Here is a 24,730-nt window from a genome sequence, read left to right on the forward strand (position 1 = left end):
GACCTCAGTGGTCTCTGATTCAGATTTTTGAGGTCTGGTATAGGGCTCCATCTATGTGAAGTTTAATCCCCTAAAAAGCTATCACAAACACATTTGAACTATATTCTCTAGAACCATTACAGCAATATCATCTTATTTTCCAAACATTTCCGAGCCGTCGACTCTGTTTATGTAAGACGCACATTTTTTTTTTAATCCTTTTCTGAGAAACAAAGAAAAAAAAAATAGGCAATATTTTCTCAGCAACTATAAGGTTAATAAAAAAAAAAATTCTGAGCGTCTCAAGGACAATAAACTTCTGTGCTTGCATGTCGCCAGAGAAGGCTTTTTTTTTTTTGACAGCATGGGGTTTCCAAAAGAACATTATACACCATTTAAGATGTTATGGAAATACTGTTTTTCCTTGCATTCCTGCGCTTTTGTTTGACCTAAGCTTTGAGATAAGAGAGATTTTTTTCTTAGAAAATACATCATAAATCAAAAAGCTAAACATACCGCTGTATTTTTTTTTTTTTAAAGTGGGGCTTTGCAGGGAACAGAATAATTTACGGAACTCAAATAAATGATGGGACTCTGTAATGCTAGATCTGTTGTCTTTTTGGTTGCAAAAAGAAAGATATTGTATAATTATGTCTTCAGAGTCAATAAGGCCATGCGTCATACACTGGAATTTCTTACATTTGGCAAAAGGATCAAAGAAGGGTCTTCTTTTTAATCTACCAACGCTAAAATATGGTACCCCGTCGCTATCATATATATATATTTATGGGCTGCCATTCCGATACAGGGAGATGGAATTCTATCATTATGGATAACAGTCTATAGAGAGAAAAAACTGGAAGTTTAACCCTTTGAGTTTATATTTCTGATCCAATATGATTGTGACATTCTGTGTTTACCTGTGGTCTGTTTACTGAATTCATTAAATTAAGGCTGCAAAAAATTAGAATTAGAATTCATAAAAACTAATCCCGGTTGCATTTGTGTTTTGATACGTTTTTTAAGTGAGATGTGAACCAAAGAAGTATATGATTTTTTATTTTTTTTGTTTTTTATTTCAGTGACTTATTGGTTTGTAGAGTACATGGTAGAAAGGTTAATCTATTTAGAAACAAAGTGAATCTGTTTAGTGGCCCCTCTGCCACAAAAAGGGAAGCCATCTTGGGCGATCAAAGCTCCTTGTTCGCCGGGGCAATTAAAAAGGGAGATCAATGATTTCCCCAACCGACCCAACACTATGGAGGGCAAAGCCGCCATGGTTCAGATCTGCCTGGAGCAGCATGTCCGTAAAAGATGTCATATCCTGGCGCTCCGCAGTAAGGAAGGCAACGAGGAAGTGGCGGGTGGTGACACTCCCCCCTTCAATGTCTATAATAATTAGGAAAGTTTAAAAAAAAAAAACAATAAAAAAAAAAAAGCTTATATGCAAATTAACTGATATCTGTAGCGGTTCATTTGCATGTAAGGTCAGTCTAATAATACCCCAAACTGAGATCGGCCATCAGATGTTAAACCCAATAATCTCCTGCTGTAAACATTTGCTATCATTTCTTCTAGACTTTTTTTCTTTCTTCTTTTATGTTCCGCGCATTTTAAACTTAAAATATGCCTTCTTATTTTTTTTTATATTCTAATCAAATTGTCTCCATCCAGAGAAAATGAAGGGACTCGTCTACTAGAGAATCCTTATTTATTTCCCGAAACAAATACATCTGTCTGTTTAGAATTGCAAATAGAAAAGTTAGAGCTCATTTGAAGATATATCGCCCGCACTTTAATATTACAAAACACTTCCATTTCGGAACGTGGGTATGTAGTAAATATGTCTGTCTTTTCTTTTTTCTTTTCTTTTTTTTTTTGTGGGGGGGGGAAGCACTTACCTCTGTCACGGAGTGAATTGCAGTGATTTGTATGTGTTGTATTTTTTTATTTTTTTTTTACATGGACAAAAATTACCCAAAAAGGTCTGTACTGTTATTTTAGAAAAAAGCTTTAATCTTAACTGTTCCAGCGAGATGAGCTTTAAATTACGGCTTAGAGGAAAGATAAAAGCTAATGTAAAAGAAGCATTAAAGTCTTTCAGCTTTTAGCATGTGAATATTAAGGGTGTTGGAGGAAAGGAAAAGGATGTAAGAGGAATTCGGAGGAAAAGGTAATGAGTCTTTTTCAGCGGGGATGATGTTTGTTCTTTAAGTTTAGTCCTGAAGAACCAAATTTAGACGAATTTAGAATCTACTAAGACTAACAACGTAGTGTTTGATCAAGATGGGGTCCTTCTTTGAAGGCCCTGGGCAAAGTTCTGCTGGACGACCCACCTCGATAACTTGTTTCAAGCATTCTGGAGGAGACAGTAGGGTTGAAGGCAAGTTGAGTTATGGTTCCTCAAACATTTACCAAGATTACCTTGTATAAACAGCAGCAATTCTTATATGTTTTGTTACCTGAACCACAGGGTGTCTGAAGGTAGGATAAGCCTTGAGCGTTGAGCACCGGCGCGTGGCTGGATCCGGGGCAGTTACCCCATCTAGACAATAGAAAAGGCTTCAAAGGAACAAGGAACTTGGGCTGTTCGCTAACACCAGGCCTGTGTCCCTTTCCAGGCTTGGTTCCTTAATTCATTAAAATTTTACGGGAAGCACAATTGTCATGTGACACGAAAGCAGGAACTGCTTGCTGGTTACTTTACAGGGAAAGCATTAGCCTGAGTTCACTTCGCTTCCATTCAGACCGAACTAACTTAGGTGACTATAACCCACCTTTTGTGAAGAAACCTTTTATGGACCTAGGTATTTTTTATTTTTTTTTACATTTTGCACAAATTTTCACTTTGTATTTAATCTTAAAACCCACTGAGAAACCCTGTAGCTCCAGAAGTCACAGTATGCTGATCTTAGATAATTGATTGTGGTGAAAAGGCAATTATACACCCCAAAATGTTAGTCTTAATTATTTTTGTCACCCAGTGATGCTAATTTAATTGATCAAGGCGGGCATTTAAATAGTTAAATGCATTTATTTTACTATAAATCATTCATAGAAAATTATTTGATAAAAAAGTGCAATACGTGGGATGTAATATTGGGATTTTTATTAGTTAAAATTGTATCATGATCACAAGCACCCCCTCCACATATCTTAGGCTGGCCATGCTAATATTTGTAACGTAATGATCAAAAAGGGTGGGGATGGCCAAGCACGATGGGAGTCCGAATTTGCATTCGAACAACCTTGTTCTGAATACTGTTTCACACCATTCCAAAAAAATAAAAAAATGGGGGAAAAAATGCAAGAATCATTGAACTTGAATTCAATGCTGGCATTTTAAATCCATCAAAATTGCATTTTAGGCAAAAAGCAATTTTCTTGCAATAAAAAAATACAATGTTCCTTCTCAATTCTTTTTTTTTTTTCATATAGTTTGCTATTAAAAAAAATCCCCCCAAAAACGATATTGCTTTGTGTGATATTATAATGTATCGCACTCACTTTTCAAGCAATTTTGCCGTATTGTACTTAAATATTTGCTTGTATTTCTTTAAGAGGGAGCCCGAAACTTGGATTTTTCATAAATTTTATAGCTCTAAAAGGGACAGCACCCTGTAAACTCGTTTTACAAAAATTACCTGTAGCGAGAAATGCTTTTGGCGCATGTCTCCTTTAAGACGCCGGCAAATTAAATGTTCCCGTATGTGAATTTTATTTTTTTTACACAACATTTGCTTTATAGCTACAATTAAGTTCGATGTACCGATAACAATGTCTGCTTTCCATTTCAAATTGTGCGTTTCAGACACTGCAAATTCTTTTTATTATCAAATCCACATGCTTTTAATTGCAATTATGGTCCCTTATGAGTCCCCTGGGAGGGCATGATTGCAATTAAAAATGTAATTTAAATGTTAATTAATTACATTCATTTTCTAAACTGGGAAAATTCATTTATTATTTCATGTGAGGTGCACTTATCCTAAATGCATTACCTTCCAAATGTTTTTTTTTTTCCCCTTACAAATTAAGTGTTATGTTTATAAAACAGCGAGTTTAATACCCTTTTAACATTTCGCCGGAACGTTTATACAAATTATGTCTTAAAAATTAATTGGTTTGAGCCGAGCTTGTCATGTGGAACAAGGCAGGAAGGAGATGAGGGTATTTCCTGTTGATATCGGGTTTTAAAAATGTCCGCCAAGCGGGGTTTTCCAGTAAAGCTGGGACTGCGGCTGCATTGGGCTATATCGTCGGAATATTCTGCTCTTAATGGGATGAGCATTGTGGGAGTTGTAGTTGTCCACCCCTGGATTGTCAGAGTTGAGGCTAGTGGGCAAGGTCTACCAAGACTTTGTGACCTTCGGCCATACAGTAGACTCGGAGACTCTGGGTGAAGCGCCGGGTCACCGAAGAGAAACTATAGGTTGCGGGAGCCGGTTTGAGGTATTCCCTACTTCCTGCCCACTTCCCCTCCATCCATGATGTTTTCCTGTGTGGACCGTCCACTGATTCCGCCCAAGATGTCAGCGAGACCACCTACCCGCATCATGAAAAGAGACCGCTCCGGGTAGCCGGAATGTTCTCTTGTATGCCTGCTGCCCATTTTTCCTATTGTAAAAACTCAAACCTTAATCAGTCGTTGGTCTCGTCTACGAGTCAGGAGCCGTATGTCTATCCCACGCATGTTTCCTTCCCTTAGCATTGTGGGGGTTGTAGTTCACCACCCCTGACTTGTCAGATGTGTGGCTAGTGGGCAAGGCTTTGTGACCTACCGCTAGCTGTTTATATAGCGGGATAGAGTGTTTAGAAGGACAATGTGTATTATTTATGCAATTTAATTTAAAAACACCTTCGCTGTGGTTGTTATACATATCTGGGAAGGAAAGACATGGAAACATTATATATGAAGATATCACGCTAAAGCACGAATGTAAGGTCTTGTATTCAAAGTTAAAAAAATAAAGCTCATGGATATTCCCTTGTTAGACAGGGTGAATAATCCCCAATTTTTTAGGCGGATCTCACAGCTCATGGAATATTGCCGTTAGCGCATGGGAATATACCGCTCTGCAGCTCATACTATAAACGGCTCAGTCTGGATGGCTTAACCAAGCGGAAACGTGGCTGTATATCACAGGGATGCTGTTTGTCTTGGCCTCTTGGCTATTGGAACAATAAAACAGAGTGACATTAATGTGTTATTAGCCTCCAAAGTACTGGAGGGCTGGGCTGGAAAAGAAACGGAGAGAAAAGCAGAGCTAAGCAGCTATTATAGGCTATAAACTCCCATCAACTATACTCTCTAATCTGGCTGAGCATACTGCCGATACATGGAACTGCCCCCCAGCAGAAGTGGTAGAGGCTAAAACAGTGGGGGAATTTACACATGCACGGGATAGGCATAGGGCTCCTGAATCTAATTCAAGGATTGAGACTTTACAGAAACGGGAAGATTAGACGGGCCGCACGGGGCTGATCTGACGGCAGATTCTAGTCTAACCACGTCCTCAACCACCAAAATCTCTGACCGTTCGCAAAATTGGGAAGTAAAATTTTATTTATTCAAGAACATGGTAAGATGCTAAAAGATTCCAAAAGATCCAAAAATGTTTTTGTTTATTTTTTATTAATTCTTCCCCCTCCTTAAAGGTTTTCCCAGACGCCAGTGTTCAGTCAAAAAAAAAAAAAAAAAAAAGCCAATTAAAAAAAATAATTATAAAAATATATATTTGTTTTAAATATCCTTCAAAGGCATCAATGGGGATGTTTGCTCCCTTCCTACACCCCTCTCTAAACCTGCATCTCCGTGAATATCTCAGCAGTCCCCTCGAGGGCCATAAGAAAGATATTACAGTTTGCAAACGAATCTCTCTCCTTTCTGTCAATATCCTCCAGATGCCTCTTAGTTGTATTGATTGCCCCCGGGATAGAGAAGCAATGCTTACATTCGTCATTTAGAATATTATTGGGTGTTATCGCTTCCGAGCTTCACTAACAGGAGAGAGGTTGGAGTTTAAAGCAAACCAGTTGTCGTAAGTTTTGATAAATGACTTGATGGTCCTTTGTTTTCACGGCAGTGAGTAATTGGCCGCTATTTGGTTCACCTTTTATCCAAGAATAACAGCAAAGATGGGATCTGGAAGCGAATGCTATCATTTTGTCATATGTTGTTCCGAGCAAGCTGGGTGGTCTTCTACGAACTGCGGAGGGATTTGAACACCCGACAGGATGTTAGCACTTGTAACGGAATAATACAAAAATACACACGCTTGAAAAAATTCCCAGCGTACTTTCATGTTGAGTTTGTAACTTTAAATTATAATACACTTTTTTTTTTTTTCCTAAACCAGGAAAATTATATTTTTTCATAAAACAAATCGCTGTATAGAATATTTTGCAGAATTTAAGGGAACGCGTTGACGAGCCATGATCTTAGTGACATGGGGTAAAAGGCAGGCTGTAACTCCACGGTGGTCCCCTCTAGAGAGAATACACACCTCGTCTTGTTCTGTAGGATAGCCCCAAATTCAACCCCCGGGTTCAGTTCAGACTATGGTCAGGTCTTCCCAGGGAGTCCCGCTATTAAGTCTAGTTTGTTTAGTTTCTGGGCTTCCTGTTAATTATACTGTAAGTGAAATGTCATCTAAGAGTTACGGGGTAACGATATCCGCTGGTGACCCATGTGAGTTTTTACCCAGGCATATGGGGATAATTTGTTCTCATAAATATTTATTTCAGGCCATTGTATTGCATTGTATTGGTTTTTAGGCCTTTTCCTTAGAGATGCAAGTCACCTTCCTTTTAAATGAAACATATATATACACTCTTTAATATTTTTATATTTTAACCATTATATACATATAAATCATATATATATATATATATATATATATATATATCTCACCAAAACAGGCCTGCATAGAAACAAAACCTAATAGAGAGCACAGAAAGGATCCAATATGGTTGGCATTGCAACAGCACACCCTGTGGACAAATGTGAAATTACATGTAAAAAAAAAAAAAAAAAAAAATTGATTCTTGAAATCAGGGAGCATTTCCCCCAGACGTTTAGCTCTCTTATCCTGATAAAGGGGGCACCCGCCATATATGTTATCACTAGTATCAGATTAGAGATACATTTTCAAAAATATTTAGCTGTTTTGTCGTCAGGCAGCTGCATATTAGCCATTTGTATGAGTTCACACTCTGTTATCTGACCCCAATTTACTAGACACCCCGACTCCTTATCATACTGCCTGTGGGAAACAATGGAATGTCTCAGTCTCAATCACCCAGTCAGATACTGGTTAATGGAAGTCTATGAAGGAACGGTTTTAATTAGTATTGCCATTAAGCATCAGCTCAGTGTGGTGTTTGAGCACCAGGTCTGCAGATAAAGGGAGTTTATTGGTACAAAATGAGATATTATTGCTGTATACAGCGCTGGGGGGTTATATTACTGTATACAGCGCTGGGGGGTATTACTGTATACAGCGGTGGGGGTTATATTACTGTATACAGAGCTGGAGGTTATTACTGTATACCGCGCTGGGGGTTATATTACTGTATACAGCACTGGGGGGGTTATATTACTGTATACCGCGCTGGGAGTTATATTACTGTATACAGCGCTGGGGGTTATATTACCGTATACAGAACTCGGGGTTATATTACCGTATACAGCGCTGGGGGTTATATCACTGTATACAGCGCTGGGGGGGTTATATTACTGTATACAGCGCTGGGGGTTATATCACTGTATACAGCGCTGGGGGGTTATATTACTGTATACAGCACTGGGGGTTATTACTGTATACAGTGCTGGGGGGTTATATTACTGTATACAGCGCTGGGAGTTATATTACTGTATACAGCGCTGGGGGTGGAAGGAGAAAAAATATTTTTGTCCGTAGGACTCCCCCTTTAAGGTGATAAAAGGTATAATGTCAGTGGAGGAGGGGTAAAATGGAATATGTCTGTTTAAAAAGCAATCCTATTTAAAAGGCAACAATTTTCGGAAGATGATGTCTATAATGAGGGTCACATATATCTCACTTGGGAAAACAAAGTAGGAACGATTCCTCTTTCTCAACTGAAATGCACGATATGTATCAAGTCAATAGCTTACGTGTAATTTGATCAATCCGACAGAGAACCTTTTTACTAGTGCGTGACCCGTGTAATATGGAGATAGCCGCAATTTACCGCGTTCCCTTGTGAATATGGCACTGGTTAGAAAGCACTGGATGTATAATGAGTCTGTGGTATGGAACTTCTGCCTGAATCCTGCCTCTTGGAGGTATTAGGATGTTAGAGGGGGCACTTAAGCCGGCATTTCATTCATCCTGTCAGAACAAATATCATAATCTCTCTTCTGAATACAGGGTTTAAGATCATGAAACGCTCCGTCATTCCGTAGATCCCCAATCTCATCACTAAATTTCTCATTCATGCAGTTTTTGTGTACAGATTTTTTTTCTTCCTCATACCGTAGATTTTTAAATCACCGCAGTGTGTGTAACAAAATGTAAAACTACAATTATGCCCTAAATAAATTGGGTTTGCCTACCATGAAAACAAATGTATAAGGTCTTCCTTTGACCACTAGTTTTCGTTATTTCGTTGACATCTTGTATCTTTTCTCCATGATGGCTTTAGTAAAAGAAGACATACAGGGGGCGGCCATTTTTCTTTTTGTGATCCCTCCCATGAGGTTGTTTCAGGATGACGTACAAGGAAATGGAAGCTACAATGTAGCAGGCCAAGATAATCATCAGGGCAAACTTGTATAAAGACCTGAGGGGTGTTAGAAGGCTCACCATCTTGGATCATGGCTCACCATCTTGGATCATGGCTCGTTGCTAGTTGTGAAGCCTCAAATATGAAATGTAAAGCAGATCAGACCTAAGGCTCAAACTCTTTGTCATTCATTGGTTTCGTCTTAGGAGCCATTCCATGCATGCTTAAAAACTTCCTTACATTACTACCTTACTTTTCATATTTTATTAATGTGCTCATTTTCTCTGAATTATCTCATTCTTATTTGGAACTATAACTGCCTGTTATTCTATACAATAGTCCATTTAAAAAAAAAGAAATCAGATTTCTAGTAAGAATGCAGATTAGATGGGCCTAGTGGTTCCGATCTGCTGCTGATACCACGTTTCTATGGTTTTATGATTGTCCTTATGGAATGCTTTGATCATTTTAGTTGAATACAGACTTGAAGAGGCTAAAGAATGGCCAAAAAGTGTGATACGCCATTTCCGATGACAAAAGAACATAACATAACATTTTGGCAAAGGAGACAAGGTGGAGACAATAAGGCAAACACATCTGCTCACTTTTGACGTCATGTGGGCCCTTTGAATGCTTTGCTCCAAAACAAACACCATGGTCCACAAAACACACACCTCATTGTCTTTACGGAGTTCTCGGACTCTAAGGCTTTCGTCAAGACGTTGGTGTCTCATTGTCACACAAGGACACCTTTTGATTCCAGGGTCATTGCGCGTTCTTGCGGAATGTCTGTCTCTCTTATCACTGCAAGATTTCCAAGCCCAGTGTAATTAGTATTGTTGTGATCCCTCACCCGCCAAGCTGTGTTGCTTTATCTGAAGTTCAGCAGCCTGTAGTTACTCCCTCCCTGCTGTGTTCCTACACTCCCCTTGGGATACTAAGATTTTGCAGTCTTTTGGCAGATTTTTGCGGCCTCAGGTAACCCCTTCGCTGCCTGAAGACTGTTTTCCGATGATAGGTGAGCCATGCAATAATATAACACATCTTGCATCAGATGTATTCCAGTGTGTGTTTGAATTTAAATAGAACCTAAGCAACATTTGATAATGTAAATCCGCAACAGTTATACCAATGGGTCCTTGTGACACCTTATTTCTAACCATTGGGCTTTAATGGGAATGATTTTTCATTGGATATTACCGTCAACCAATATGGAGTAAGATACATTGCGTATATATATACCCCATATGTACACAACATTTTCCATAAGATAATTAATTAATTAACAAACACCAATAAACTCAGCGTCTATAAAATTCCAATTTGAAAAACTTTCGACCCAAAGGTTCGCTTGCCTCTTTGTAAAAATAAAAATAATTTCTTGCTTATTTTGAACGTATGATTTTTAAGTTCTTGGCATGAAGATGCTTCTGGAGGACATATCTTCTCCGGGGAGCGTGTGCCAACACAGTATGCTGAAAACGGCAAAACACTCTGCCAACTTCAACCTAAAGTTGGGCATTGCACACGATAGAAAGCGCTGTCTGTCAATTAAATAATTTTTTAATGCAGTGCGGATGTTTCTTTTCATGCATTTAGTTAAATTATGTTTGAAGTCTAGACAAAACTTATCGTCGTAACGCTACGGTTCTTATCTGTCATCAGACTCTTTGTTTCTATGTTTCGTTGCTGATACGTCGCTCTGGAATTGCACGAAGTTACCCTTGATATGCGTTCCTAATGTCTTCTCCATCTCCAACCTACCTAGATGCTTCTACTTAGTGCAAATTCTTATATGAATGTCTTGTGTGAGCAAACCATGGTTTTAAACCAGTTCCATAGAGTAATCAATTATTGGGCAAATATTAGATCACCTTGCTCACTGTTTTCATTTTTGCTCTCCATTCTTAATTTTCAGCAGGGTCGTTCCAAACCTTTTTTTTTGGAAATACCCCTAGGGCCTTTGCTTGGCGGGTGAGGGATCACAGTGGAAAACCTAATCTCTGTAGGTCGCCATTGATTAGGATACAGAGAAGCAGGTGGAAAGCAGTGATGGTAGAGTCCTCTACTCTGACCTTCATCTGGAACCTCCAAACAGAGTCAGATGTTTGTACCCTGGTTAGTTATAAAGTGATGGCACGCAATGCATTTGTGAAGAGTTCTAAATATAACTTGAAGGAGAGAGAAACCATAGTCTCAGAGGACCAAACGTGCAAGATAAAACCCTTGCTAGTTCTGGGGCCATGATCAAACATCGAGAGACATTGTACGCTAAGCTTTTTTTTAAGAACAAAAAAATAATTAGAGGTCCTGACATCTGTATGAATGTCATTTACAGGTAGAGTAACTGGATCTAAAGAAAAAAAAAAGGAAAATCCTTCCTAGTTTTGCCTTTTTTTAATTAAGGTTCTGTATTGTAGGTTGTCAATGCACATTATTGGGAGAATGGATGTCAATGACAAAGCTTCTGCTTCTTCTCCTTTATCTTTGTCAATGATCCAAAGACATGATTTATGGTTAGTCTCAGACTTTTGGGATCATCCATCAAGCAGTCGTTTCACGATGGGGCTCCTGGTTGTAAATCATATGGAAGGGTTGCCACTCACCGCTCTTAACTCTTTTTATGCTGTGTCGCAGGAACGCTTGTTATGGTATAGAACTACCTTTTCAAAAAAAATGGCATACGGTGGCATAATCTGTCGATTATGTTTTTATAAATATATTTCGGTAAGCACGCAAATTAATTCAAAAAAAAAGTATTGTCCACTTCTAAGGTCCCCCTATGAAGCCCCAACATAGTGTTATAAGTGAGGTTGATGATAGTGTCATACAGATTTAAGTCACAATGATGTATTTTAAAACTATCGAAAAATATAACACATACATTATTTTCGATAGTTTTTCTATAATTAAAGCCAGTGTATGTGATAGAGACAAAGCCCTGATTTGCAAAGTAATATATTAGCCCTATGATTAATTAAAATGTGTACAGCTAATGTTTTCATTGGTTGTCAAATCCTTATATTTCCCAAATTTCTCTGATGGCAGAGGATTTTTTGCCTAATGCATGGGCTTCAAATATTTTTGGTTCATTTGCAGAAGCTCCTTCTTTCCCCACATGTAAATTCACAACTATGAGGTCTATGATCCCTGGAACTCTTAGGTGAAAAAATATTTTTGGGATCCAGGGTCTGGTTGAAGGTACACCCAGTGACGTATTCTGGCCTGGGTCAATTAGACCTAGGGTACCATTTCCAGATCGTACTGTTGAGTGATCCAGATCAATCAGCGCGCCATTACTCCATGGGCTGGTTGGGGAGGTCACCCGATCTCCCTTGTAACTAACCTTTCCAGCACAGGCATCATTATATTCTTACTCCATAACATCATAACCTGGCGCTCAGCGTAGATGATGGTGGTGGTGGAGGTAAGTGGTGGGGTTGGCTGGGGCACTGCCCAGGGTCAGGCAAAAGGCAACGCTCAGCCAAAATACGCCACTAGGTACTCCCATTGTCATTCTTCTAGCTCTTCTGTTAGCTACCATCCACCATATTTAAAAAAAAGCTCCGGTACCAAACATACCAACAGAATTGTAACTATTAGAAATACAAGTGCTGGAACCAAATGTGGTTAAACCACTTAGCAGTAAATTGACATACAGCTGTGCAGAATTTTATGAGCAAGCGATTCCACATGTATCAAAAATCTGTCCTGAAAATTGGAAACAGCACCTGGAAGCTTCTCCCCAATATGGTCGGCTTTTTAACGATTATCCAGTTAAACTATAGGTTAAAAAAAACGATAAAAAGATATTCTATTTTAAAACATTTTAACATAGTATATTGTAACAATATGTTAAAAGAATTTATGTAACACTTTGTGGCATTGTGAGTTAAATTATTCTATGTCTTGCCTTGTCTAGGGGTAAAGCAGGGATATACAATAATACGGGTTTATAAATATATAGATTTATTTTATTTTTATAATTTTGTAGAAATTGTAGATAAGTATTTCCAGATCGTAGGCATGTATTTCTCCCTCAAAAACAGGATAAAGCTTTTTTTCTTTTTATATGTGTTAATATTTCTTCAGCGGGATTGTCCAAAAATATTTTGCAGAACAAGGTTTATTCTGTCATTCTTGCGGCAGAGAGATTAATGATACACTCTACTCTCTTGCACCTGTCATCCCCTTAGCCCTGAACTTCCCTATAGTATAGAGATCTATACATAGCACTCGGCTCTGGCACAAAGGAAGATTTGCATAGGCCAGGAGAGACCCAGACTTAATGATTACTTGCCAGGCATGCGTACAATGACCCCAAAAAAGGGAAAAAACAATACAAGATCTGAAATGTAATATTTACTGAATAGAAACATAAAAAATCGTATTGTAGCTCCATGTATCAAAAAAGTCGAAAGTAGATGATCCATCCAATTTCAGTATGAATATCTTCATCAAGAGATGGATCCTTCTTTGTTAGTGCTTTTGTCTATAAAAAAAAAAAGACCGCAACCATTTTTCTTTTGATTGATATCTTTGTGATCTGCATGTAAAACAACATTTTTATATAAATACAGAGCAAAGAAAACCATATACTGAGATGCAGCAACAAGATGGGCGCTCCCGTGTATAAATGTTTTTATTTTTTATTTTTATGTGAACTTTTTAACTTATTTTCGTCACTAAGAAGTCCAGGGGTCAGTTGAGTTAAGGGTCAACTCGATTGACTCCAGTCACTAGCCCTCACCGACTAACACACCCAAAACAACTTGGTGAGTTGTTTGTGAGGGCATGCGACTTTCACCTTTGAGAGTCTCAGGCAATGGTCACCTTTGAGAGTCTCAGGCAATGGCATGTAAGTGCGATGACTGTTAAGTATTGTAGGGGATGTCATGGATGTTCCTATAGGTAAAAGAACGTCGTTTTATGGCATAATGTGCTGAGCTTGGTGCGAGGTGAGCTCATGGACTGCCTTTCACATTCTTAATATTCATTACAGGAACAAACATGTCCTTTCCTAGTGATGTTCCAGTTCCGCTATGCCATTGTGGGCAAAATTCTTGGACACATACAAGGTCCTCTCTCTCTTTCTTTATCCATGGATCATTATTATCTGCTTATTAACATATCGTTTAGAATGTTAGATTTTTTCCCTTTTTCTAGAACCAACAGATCATTTAATCTTATTACTACCTGTATACAAATAAAATAAAGATTTTCATGTTTTAATAATTTACTGTTTCTTATTAACCCCTTGAAAATACTGCAGAGTATACTTTAGGACAACCTAGGATGAGGGAGCAGTCCTTCTTCTATAACGCATCTAATACTCTCTACGTTTTGACTTTACTTGGAGGTTAGTAGATAAGCGGAACAGCCTATTAGCAGAAATGGTAGAGGCTGATACAGTTAGGGAAGAGAAATATGCATGGGAAAGACATATGACTCCTGAATCTAAGAGGAGATTAAGGACTGATTAAGGAAAAATGGACGACTAGATTGGCCGAATGGGTCTGATCTCCCTTCAGATTCTCTGTTTCTCCTCCAGGACGGGTGCGTACAGACTGAGAAATCTAAAAATGAGTGCAGAAAACCTAGAATTATTAGCATTTCTAGAACGGAAAAGCATTTTTTTTTCTCATCCTTGTTTACTTACTGTTTTCATTGCCATCATCCATCACATGATCTTAGATTTTGCCGGCGAGCCCCCTCCTCCGATGTATCAATGACATTAAACCGTCAGCTTTACTCATAGCCGCTAAGTGCTGGGACCGTAGTCTGTTTACCTGATCTGTGTTTCCAATCACTGCAGAAGGTTTACTAAACCGCTGCATTACTGATTTATTTATGATGTAAATTTAGATAGCAAATACAGTGCTGTCAGCAGTTCAGGGATAACTGGTTCTGACAGGCATTAATAACGCAAGGAGGACGAGTGGAGAAGACGCCAAGGCATAAACCTGCATTTATGGATTGTACTTAAAGATGTGTGTTGGACTGAGAGGGATATCATTTAAAAATGTTAGTTGGTATTCTGAAATAATTGAATGATGCACCAACTTATGATGTAGTAGCCGGTGAAAACTATGTATAGCGGTCAGTAACTGGATGAAAAATGTCAGAAAGTAACTCAAAACATTGAATCTCTTGCGTAAGAAACCATGCTTCGATGGCCTTATGCACTATGAGCATGGGGAGGGATGGCATCATCTGGCTTGGGGTGCCCAACCGGGATGCCCATTAACTCATAAGATTGGACTATATTAGGGATGCAACATAAGAGTTTCAAAAAGGGGCTACCTAGAATAGGCATCCCATAATAGAACCATAGAAAGAATCTAGAAATGGTGTAAACACCACATAAAATGTGTGTTAGTATAGACACTTTTGTGTTGAACTATGAGTAAATAACACTAGAATGGGTAAAAGGCTTCTGGTAGTGGCCCAGGATGTTCAAATGACTGCAGCCCAGGAGGGAATTGCCCCCAGACCCCCTTGCAAGTCCTCCCCTCGTCATGAGTATCACGGCATTTTTGTTATGTGACTTTACAACGCACAGAATGGTCAAGGAAAGTGAGTGAATATATAAAAGGTTTCCGTAATTTCAGAAAGTTCACTATTAGACCTGTGTTTGGATGTAGCCAGGTTGCTTACAGATGTATAGGCCAAAACATTAATTGCTACAGAAACAAATTGTTCTTACCCCCATCTGCTGGTGGTAATATGCAAGCTATACTTGGGCATAACCTAGTGAAATACATACCCCCCGCCCCCAACATATCAGATGTCTCTGGACAACACTGTTGGGTATTTATAGCTAGTGGGGAGTAGGCAGGATCGGAGGCCAATGTAAGTGGGGTCAGAGGCATTGTCTCTTGCTTCCCTATCTTACCCAAATAGCCATCTTGCAACTCTCTCCTCCAGAGCACCACAAGGAGGCCACGTGAGAGCTGCAATGGAGGTCTTTATTGATTTTACAGCTCCCTGGGCCTCTCAAGGAAGACGATCTCTGAACTGGCCCATAGTCAACCACGAAACTTAGGACTGTCCATCGAAATCAGGGCACTGATTCTCCTCTATTCTACTTCTACTCTCTAAGCAGGCATTGGCCAACTGGTATCCCATTTCAGTTCCATATGTTATTCACCCCCGATGCACTCCAATTTACCAAAATATTATTTAAAAAAATCCGTTTTATCATTAAGTAACTGAATGTTTCTAAGGGCATAAATTAGTTCAACCATTTGTGCGAATTAAAAATATTTTACCGTAAACCTAAGCGATGACATCATACAGTCACTCCGCGGCACATTGAGCAATGGTAAAAAAAAACACTGATGAAGGTCAGCGTGCCATGGCTTCCTTTCTCATTTCATCTGCGCGATTGTGATCTGGAAGTCGCACACAGTTTAAAGAGATGGATATGATTCTTTGTGAGTAATTTGGATTGGCCCTTGCGCTAACCCGGTAAGGTATTAGAATTTTAAATGTGCCCAGAAAAATAATTGAAATTCCAGTTTAGCTTCATCACAATGCAAAGCGCTCAGATGCATTTAACAGCTGACCAGCTTCCAGTGCATATTGCTTTACAAATGAGGTCATATTGTTTTTTAAAGAAATTATATTCCTATCAAACACGTTTAGAAAGGAGAAAAACAAGACATAATGGTCTCACCTTTGTGTCGCTTTTCATCTACTCGCTGGTAATGGTTAACCCTTTAATTCCTATACGAATAAGCTGCATTATGCTGGGTTAAAAAGAGAGTCTTCTGTATTTTAAGGTGCTGGGAAAAAAATAAAATAATACAAAGCATATATTTAGTAGGATGCCAGCACGTTTTTTTATATGTTATACTTTGCGTTTATACTTAAATATGATTGTCGGTAGACATGGAAGGTTGTCACTATTAAAACATTTGGTCGGAATTTAAATCGCTGTTACACCTAGGGACAATAGATTAGGTTATCCTATAAGGACAGGTAGTGGGTCAAAATGGCGTATGGTCAAAACGTACAGGAAATGCTAAAAATGGGTGGAGGTGGGGGTAGAGCTTTATAAAGTAGCTATAAAGAAGATAGGGAAAATCGATAGCTGCTTCTTTTAAAAGGGGTCATTATAAAAGACGGGGAGGCAGTTTTCACAAGGGATCATCTAATTTCATATCTTGGTCCATAATGGCCATACAACGTTGTCAGGGACACAGATCTCATTGAATCCTTGACAATAGAACCAAAGAGAATGATGATCCCCCAACACCATCAAAAAAAGATATTTAAACATGGCAAAATGGGAGCCACTAAAAACACAGGCGGCCCGCTGCTTTCTTTCCCTACTACCAAGGCCTAGAACTGTCCCATTCCCAATTCCTAGAATCTATATTTTGGTACATTAAGTAAACCTATGTAATGATGGTTACACGATACAGTAATAACTATGTGTGAGCGTGTGTGTGTGTGTGTGTGTTAACTATCAATCGTATGTGTCTACCATAGGAGCAGCTTATTTAACTTCATGTTCTCTGAATCTGGATAATTATCTCTCTCCATTAACATATTACCTCTGTTGTTGACATTTTCCTTCTCTGTGGTCAAAGCTTTGGCAGTCTTTGTAAGACTTGGGCAAAAAGGAAGAATTGAGCTTTAGCAATAAAAAAAATATTCCCTTTTTTTTAACCAAGTATCTACAAAACAATTAAGTTTATTGAAGATACAAACTAAAGGTAATAATGAGAAATTAATCTATTGATGCAAAAAGCTGTGGTGGTGGCAGGTCTCCATTAAGACACCCTTAAGAGCAAAGCAGTTGTTGAGGATAAAAAAGACTAAGACAACTGTATTATGACGAGATTGCGGGAGAGGTAAAAAGGAGCAAGAACGCTCAATGAGAGGAGCAATAGTCTAGATGGGAAGGCGTGGACTTTATAGAAGAGTGTTCTTAGAACCATTCATTTAGATCATTCTGTCAGTGTCTATTACACCCACAACATCTCATAAAATTATTATATTTTTCAAAACCTATAGAGAAGTCCTTGAAGTAACCTACTACCTCCCCCCCAACCTCATTGTTGGTTCAATGCTCGTGTAAAAATGGAGACCCAGTGTGGATAAAAAGCAAGACTTTGTTGATGCAGATGTTAACCGTGTACTCTCCCGTAAAAATGATGTCGAAGGCTGAATTTGAGCTCGGTGAGGTGTACCCCTTTAAGGTAGTGGCATTTAGGATGGATCTATAATGACCACCTGACAATGATGCCTCTCTGTCATTGCAACTTCGTCAAGGAATCTTTGTTCTACATCATTCCATCCTTTCTTTTCTGGGCAAAGATGGGAAAGGTCAGATCATCTCCCTTGAAGATACCGGCACGTGCACACTGTAATTGTAGACTAGTTTCTGACAGTCAATAATTCAGCCTTAGACACACAATGTAAGAAAGCCAGCGAGTGTAATTTTTTACTCTGTGGCAGAAAATAACAATTCATTCCTGTAGAGGAAGCAAGACTTTTTCTACAGGGTGATTTTGCTACATGATCGTAGAACAAAAGAGTGATGAGGAAACGTCATTCATTAATCACCGACATAATTTGTAATGAGTTCCTACTAATGCCAAGCAGGGCTGTACCTGCATTTGAATGAGATCCGGCTGGGGTGAATATTCCATACAATTAATTCAACAGTCTCACTAGTTCCTAAAACAAGAGGAATGGCATGAAGGGCTTTACTTTGCACCCATAGACAAGACAAAATCTTTTAAGGGACCCATTTCATATACATGCGTCAGTGTTGATCCATACGATCCAGAGAGCGCCAGAGAGCGATCATTATTGTGCAGAATCAGAAGTAATGTCAATCAATGTTTGTTGATGGCCCTGCCCTGGCAGAAGGGAACCTACAACCTCAAATTTACATTACATATTTTAATTAATGCTTTAGTATTTCGATGACTGTGCATAGTATTTCTTCAAGAGACACTTCCAAACTATCGTTTCATCACCGGGACCCACTTGTTCTACACCTGCATGGAGGGCTGTAATATTTACAAGGTTGGCCATGAAATCCAGCCATTGTTTTACAAAGTCGAATCAGATTAATTCCTGTTGTGTAGTTCAGACTTGCAGTCAGGTTTTTAAGATAAATAAAATAATTTATGGTAGTGTCTGTCCTTGAAGAAAGTTAGTATTCATAGCAGGTGGTGTTTGTCTAAGCATCAGGTTTTAACAGTTTTGTTCCACCGTATTCCAACATCTCGCTACTCTGCAAATCACCACTAATTGTAATCAGAGGCACCATATTGGGGTTATTAATTCCTTTGGTGTTTGACCAGTAACCTGCTACTAGGAATCTTTATTAGAACTGCTTGGCGTAGAGAGACACTGATGTGCACCTTCTGGATAATCTTCCCGAGGCTGTCTTTTTTGGGGCTTTTGGGTTGTAGTCTGCGGTTCTTAAAGAGAGGGACACAAGGTAGGAAAGCGGGTTGTAAGTACCCAGAATTACATAGAAATCATTGGTTACAGCCCGAACCAGTTAGTTCCATCTTGGAAAGAAAAAATATATATTCTTGGCCATGTCAATCATATTACTCGCGGATCCTGAGCTCGTCTTTTTCTCTATCTCCTCTTTCTCAATTTCGATATCCTGTATTCATATCTGGGAACTCTCCGGGTGTGACCTGGGTCTCTGTGTCACTTTCCACTTTCTCAGGGCAGAGGAGCACCTGATCGATATTTGATCGCTCTCACTCTTCACCCACTTAAGACTTTGTGGCCCCACCCAACAAGTAGCTAAGTCCCGCCTCCACACATGCCTGGCACCACCCCTTTAAGCCATTCTCCCAAAAGAAGGAGCTCGCTGGGTAGCCTACCCTGGAAAGTTACTTTGTAGACATGTAATAAACAACACGGGTAATTTTAATATGGAAGCATGATTACGTAGGCTTATTCATGGTTCAAGAAACGGAAACATCCAAAGTCGTTTTAAAAAAAACGATAAACTTGTGTTTTTAAGATATTTCCAGAAAAAAAACTATTGAAAGATCGGCAAGTAGGTTCAAATCTTTTATTATAAAAAATAATCATTGATTATCTTTAAAAAATTGGCATATGCTACATTAAAATTTTAATATGACATTTAGATATTTGTATTTTCCTGAAATATTTTTTTTGGGGCAAATATGATTTCCAATTCTTGTACGGTATTTTTTTTGACTGTCCCTCAAAATCATTATTATTATAAAGTCTGAGGTTACTTTATAATAATAGTTTAAGACAATAAATGAATAATACAGTATATTATAGCTACAGCTCTTTTGTTCTTTAAATCACTAAGACAAAAGCCCTGGCGCGTTAAGAATGGTTAAAGATATTGTTATATGAAATGAAAGCCAGTTCAAATGTTCTAAAGATTACGACGCGTATATTTGTCCTCATCAGCACGAGATAGCATCCGACCAAAAATTGTAGCCAGGAGAAATATATTTCACAATTTCAGCTGCAACAAATTCCTCCAAAAACATGTTTAATAATTCATTCCACTGAAGTATATTTATGTTACTTTTGTTAAATGTTAATCTTTATTTTTGTATCGGAAAAAAAAAAAAAATCAAGAAAAAAATCCTACCTATTATAAAGTGACCTATGAGAATGATGTAGATAAATGGCGGTGGTTTTTTAATTGTTTCCCCATCTGTACTTTTATGCCATTGCTATCAAACTGAATGGTAATTTTTTTTTTTTCTAGCTGCTTATTTTAAATGTACAAAACCCTAGTGTGTGATTCCATTAGCTGCCCTACAGCACCGCAATCTACAATTTCCCCAAGGCTGTTTTGAAATATTGATGAAAACCATGCTTTTGTGGCTTTCTCTGATACACAAAACATTTGTCTGATATAAGATGAACATGAATGGATCTTTTCAGAGAAATATAAGTAATAACTTCAAAGGCAGCATAAAAGATTATTATTTCCCAAAATATTTAAAGCTTTGTCACATTGTATGCTGAAAATTCAACACATTTCTGAACTCTATACCTATATATCTTAGTAACGTTAGGTATATTGTGGTAAACATTATATAATTATTTTAATGAACTATTATTATTAGTATTATTGTTATGATTGCTATAATTAATCATTATTATTATTACTAAATAATTTAATACATAATTAAGTTATTGATTTTATCTAATTAATTATAACTAAGGAGAAAAAAAGGCAGATATTTTTTTCTCATTAAAAAAATAACATGATTTAGAAAAAAAAAAGGATAGAAAGGGTTTAAAAGAAGAGGGTGAGCACAGAAATTAAAAGACAACATTTTGGAAATCAGTCAAATGTATTAAAGTTGACCTTTTGAATAAATTTGTATTAAATAACATAATTTCAGATAAAATATTGGGTTTGCTATTGAGGTTGGGTATTTCTGTATAGATTTTTTTTAATTTTTTTTTATATTTTCACATGGTAAAAATAATGCCTAGTGTAAAGTATTTAAAAGCTAGCTAGTGATCAGGAAAGAGAATATGTGTGCTCCTATGTCACTTTTAAGTTATTTGTTTGTAAATTGATATATTCTGACTTTATATTTTGCATGTCTCAATTCTTTAGGTTATTTTCAAGAAGAGGAAGATTTAAAAGGTGAAGATGTGAAGGAGGACGAAGAGGAAGATGATGACAGCAGCTCCACAGCTCAACTCCAAGATAGCACGTACTCACCCACTGAAGAAGAGCAAGAAACAGCCGGGGAAGCCAAAAAGTGCTATAGTTACCAGAATTCCCCAGCAAGTCATCTATGCAACCAAGATGGGGAAAATGAATCTCTGCTCAGTGATGTCAGCGACCAGATGGGAGATGTCAAAGGCACATCTTCTTCTTCTAGAGATGCTCAGGACCTTAAAGCAAGCCCTATACCCAAGCTTCAAATTGAGGCACAAGATTGCATAGATAAAATGAAGACCGCCTATGCCAACATACTGTCTGATTCGTACTGGACAAGCCTGGGACTAAGTCTTAAAGCGCCTCCGTCAGAGAGAAAAAGGTGTGAAAGCCGTAACGGAGGCAACAAAAGTGAATTTGATTGGCACCAAGATGCGCTTTCAAAAAGTTTACAGCAAAATTTACCTTCCAAACCAATATCCAAAGCAAACCTCTTCAGTTCAGTCCAACTGTATCGTCAAAATTCCAAGATGTATGGAACTGTTTTTACAGGGGCAAGTAGGTTCCGTTGCAGGCAATGCAGTGCAGCTTACGACACTTTGGTAGAGTTGACCGTGCACATGAATGAAACTGGACATTATCAAGATGATAACCACAAGAAAGACAAGCACAGGCCTCCGGATTACTCAAAACCAAGAAAAAGAGCATTTCAGGATATGGACAAGGAGGATGCCCAGAAAGTCTTAAAATGCATGTTCTGTGGGGACTCATTTGACTCTCTCCAGGATCTAAGCGTCCATATGATAAAAACAAAACATTACCAAAAAGTGCCTTTGAAGGAACCCATACCAACTATTTCTTCAAAAATGGCCACTCCATCAAAGAAGCGTATTTTTGAAGTCAACAGGCCCTGCTCGCCAGACTCGACCACCGGTTCATTTCTCGATCATGGTTCCGCACAGAAGAACACAAACACGCAGCTCTCCTCAAACAACCGTTATGGATACCAGAATGGTGCCAGTTACACCTGGCAATTTGAAGCATGTAAATCTCAGATTTTAAAGTGTATGGAATGTGGAAGTTCACATGATACTTTACAGCAGCTTACTACACACATGATGGTTACTGGACATTTCTTGAAAGTTACAAATTCAGCATCTAAGAAAGGAAAACAGCTTGTTTTGGATCCCCTGGCAGTAGAGAAGATGCAGTCACTTTCAGAGTCACCGTCTAGTGACACTCAGACAAAAACAACTAGTTCTCCTTCTGCTTTATCCACATCGGATTCAAAATCAACTAAAGAGGGTAGTGTGGATAACGCAGATGAAGTACACAAGGATGAAAAAGAAGACACTAGCGATGAACGTCAAGATACTTTTGAAAAACCCTTAGATCCTACCCTAAAATATCAGTACCTACGAGAGGAAGATTTGGAAGATGGTTCAAAGGAAGGTGGAGACATTCTGAAGTCCCTGGAAAACACAGTAACCTCGGCAATCAACAAGGCCCAAAATGGAACCCCTAGTTGGAGTGCCTACCCCAGCATCCATGCTGCTTACCAAATCTCAGAGGCCATGAAACCGTCAGTGTCCCTGGGGTCACAAGTAATGCAAATGAGGCCCACTTTTTCCAACAAGTTCAGGCCTATTGCCCCCAAGTCCAAATCTTTCTCTCTCACTCCAAATACTCCACATCAGTCTCCACCTACACAGGTGAAGGATGAAGCTGATGATACAGAAACCTCGACAGAAACAACAAAAGAAATTATACAATCAGAAATTATAGGGAAAGATGAAGAGTCCACTATACCCGAGACTTTTTCTGAGTCGACAAGGAAAGACTTAATCTCCCCTAAAAGAGAGGAGAATGCTAAAAAGATCTCTGAGAATGAGCAAGTAAAAATAAATGATCCCATTGACCAATCCCTTAGCAATAATGATTGTTCTCCTTTGCGCAGCTCAGCAAATCAGTCTCCGGATTTACCTTGTGTGAATCCACTTAGTGCTCTACAGTCTGTTTTAAATAACCATTTGGGTAAAGCTTCAGAGTCTTTAAGGTCTCCAGCTAGTGCAAACTCTAGCATAATTAATATGTTTCAGAAACATACTTCAAACAGAATTGAGAAGCCAGTTGCATGTTTAACACCTCCACGTCCCAAAAGCCATTATATGTTTGACAACACTGACCAACCAATTGATCTTACCAAATCCAAGTCTAAGAAGGTAGAGTCCGCCAAGGCACAGTCTTGCACGTCACCCCCTCAGAAGCATGCTCTATCGGACATAGCTGACATGGTTAAAATTCTTCCGAAAGCTACTACCCCAAAGCATGTTTCTCCAAGATTGGCATCCATAAAGATGGAGATAGACTCCAAACGTTTTGAAGATGTCTCAACAGAAGTGTCTTCATTGCATAAAAGAAAGGGAAGACAATCCAACTGGAACCCTCAACATCTCCTCATTCTACAAGCCCAATTTGCTTCAAGCCTCTTTCAAACATCAGAAGGAAAATATTTGTTGTCAGACCTCGGCCCTCAAGAGCGCATGCAGATTTCTAAATTCACAGGACTTTCCATGACTACTATTAGCCACTGGTTGGCTAACGTAAAGTACCAGCTCCGAAAGACAGGAGGGACTAAATTTCTGAAAAACATGGACAAAGGACACCCCATATTTTATTGCAGTGACTGTGCATCTCAGTTTAGAACACCTTCTAGCTACATAGGCCACTTAGAAACACATCTAGGCTTCCAGATGAAGGATATGAATAAGTTGGCAGTCGCACAGCATACCAAGGTTGAAAAGGAGGTTTCAAGGGTAGCTGTTCAAAAGTCACCCCAACCCACGGCAGGTGAAGAGGAAACAGACTGTAAGTTTAAATGCAAGTTGTGCTGTCGGACATTTGCAAGCAAGCACGCCGTTAAACTCCATTTAAGCAAAACTCACAGCAAATCACCAGAACACCATTCACAATTTGTTACAGAAGCAGACGAGGAATAATTTGTAAATTATGCATTTAATCTTAGTTTGACTTTTTGTTTTTTCTCTCTGTACAGTTTATGAAACCAAGAAAATGGGCTTGTATGCTTTCATAGTAGTAGCAAACCTAATGAAATGTAAGGTGTCTGTCGATGTATATATTGGTCAAATTTGCATTAAATAGGGAGGATTAATCTCCCATTATGCATTCAAATATAATTTCCATTGGTTTTGCCAACGCTGCTATTAACCATTTCTCTGGTTGTGGGATTTTAATACCCTTTGCTATATTTTTTAGTACCAAGGGCCTCTTTATAGTTGATAAGGTTCTCGGGCACTTAAAAATCTCAATCCACGTCATTCAAACAAC

General features: G+C 38.5%; 1 pseudogene; it reads left to right on the forward strand.

The window, feature by feature from the left end:
• The window catches only part of LOC149280956 (teashirt homolog 2 pseudogene), a 63,816-nt pseudogene extending 39,435 nt beyond the window's left edge, over positions 1-24,381 (forward strand).
• The last annotated feature ends 349 nt before the right edge of the window (positions 24,382-24,730 follow it).

The sequence above is a fragment of the Sceloporus occidentalis genome, unplaced genomic scaffold (assembly GCF_023333645.1).
Source record: "Sceloporus occidentalis isolate IW3139 unplaced genomic scaffold, rSceOcc1.0.p SCAF_143, whole genome shotgun sequence".
Taxonomy (NCBI): domain Eukaryota; kingdom Metazoa; phylum Chordata; class Lepidosauria; order Squamata; family Phrynosomatidae; genus Sceloporus; species Sceloporus occidentalis.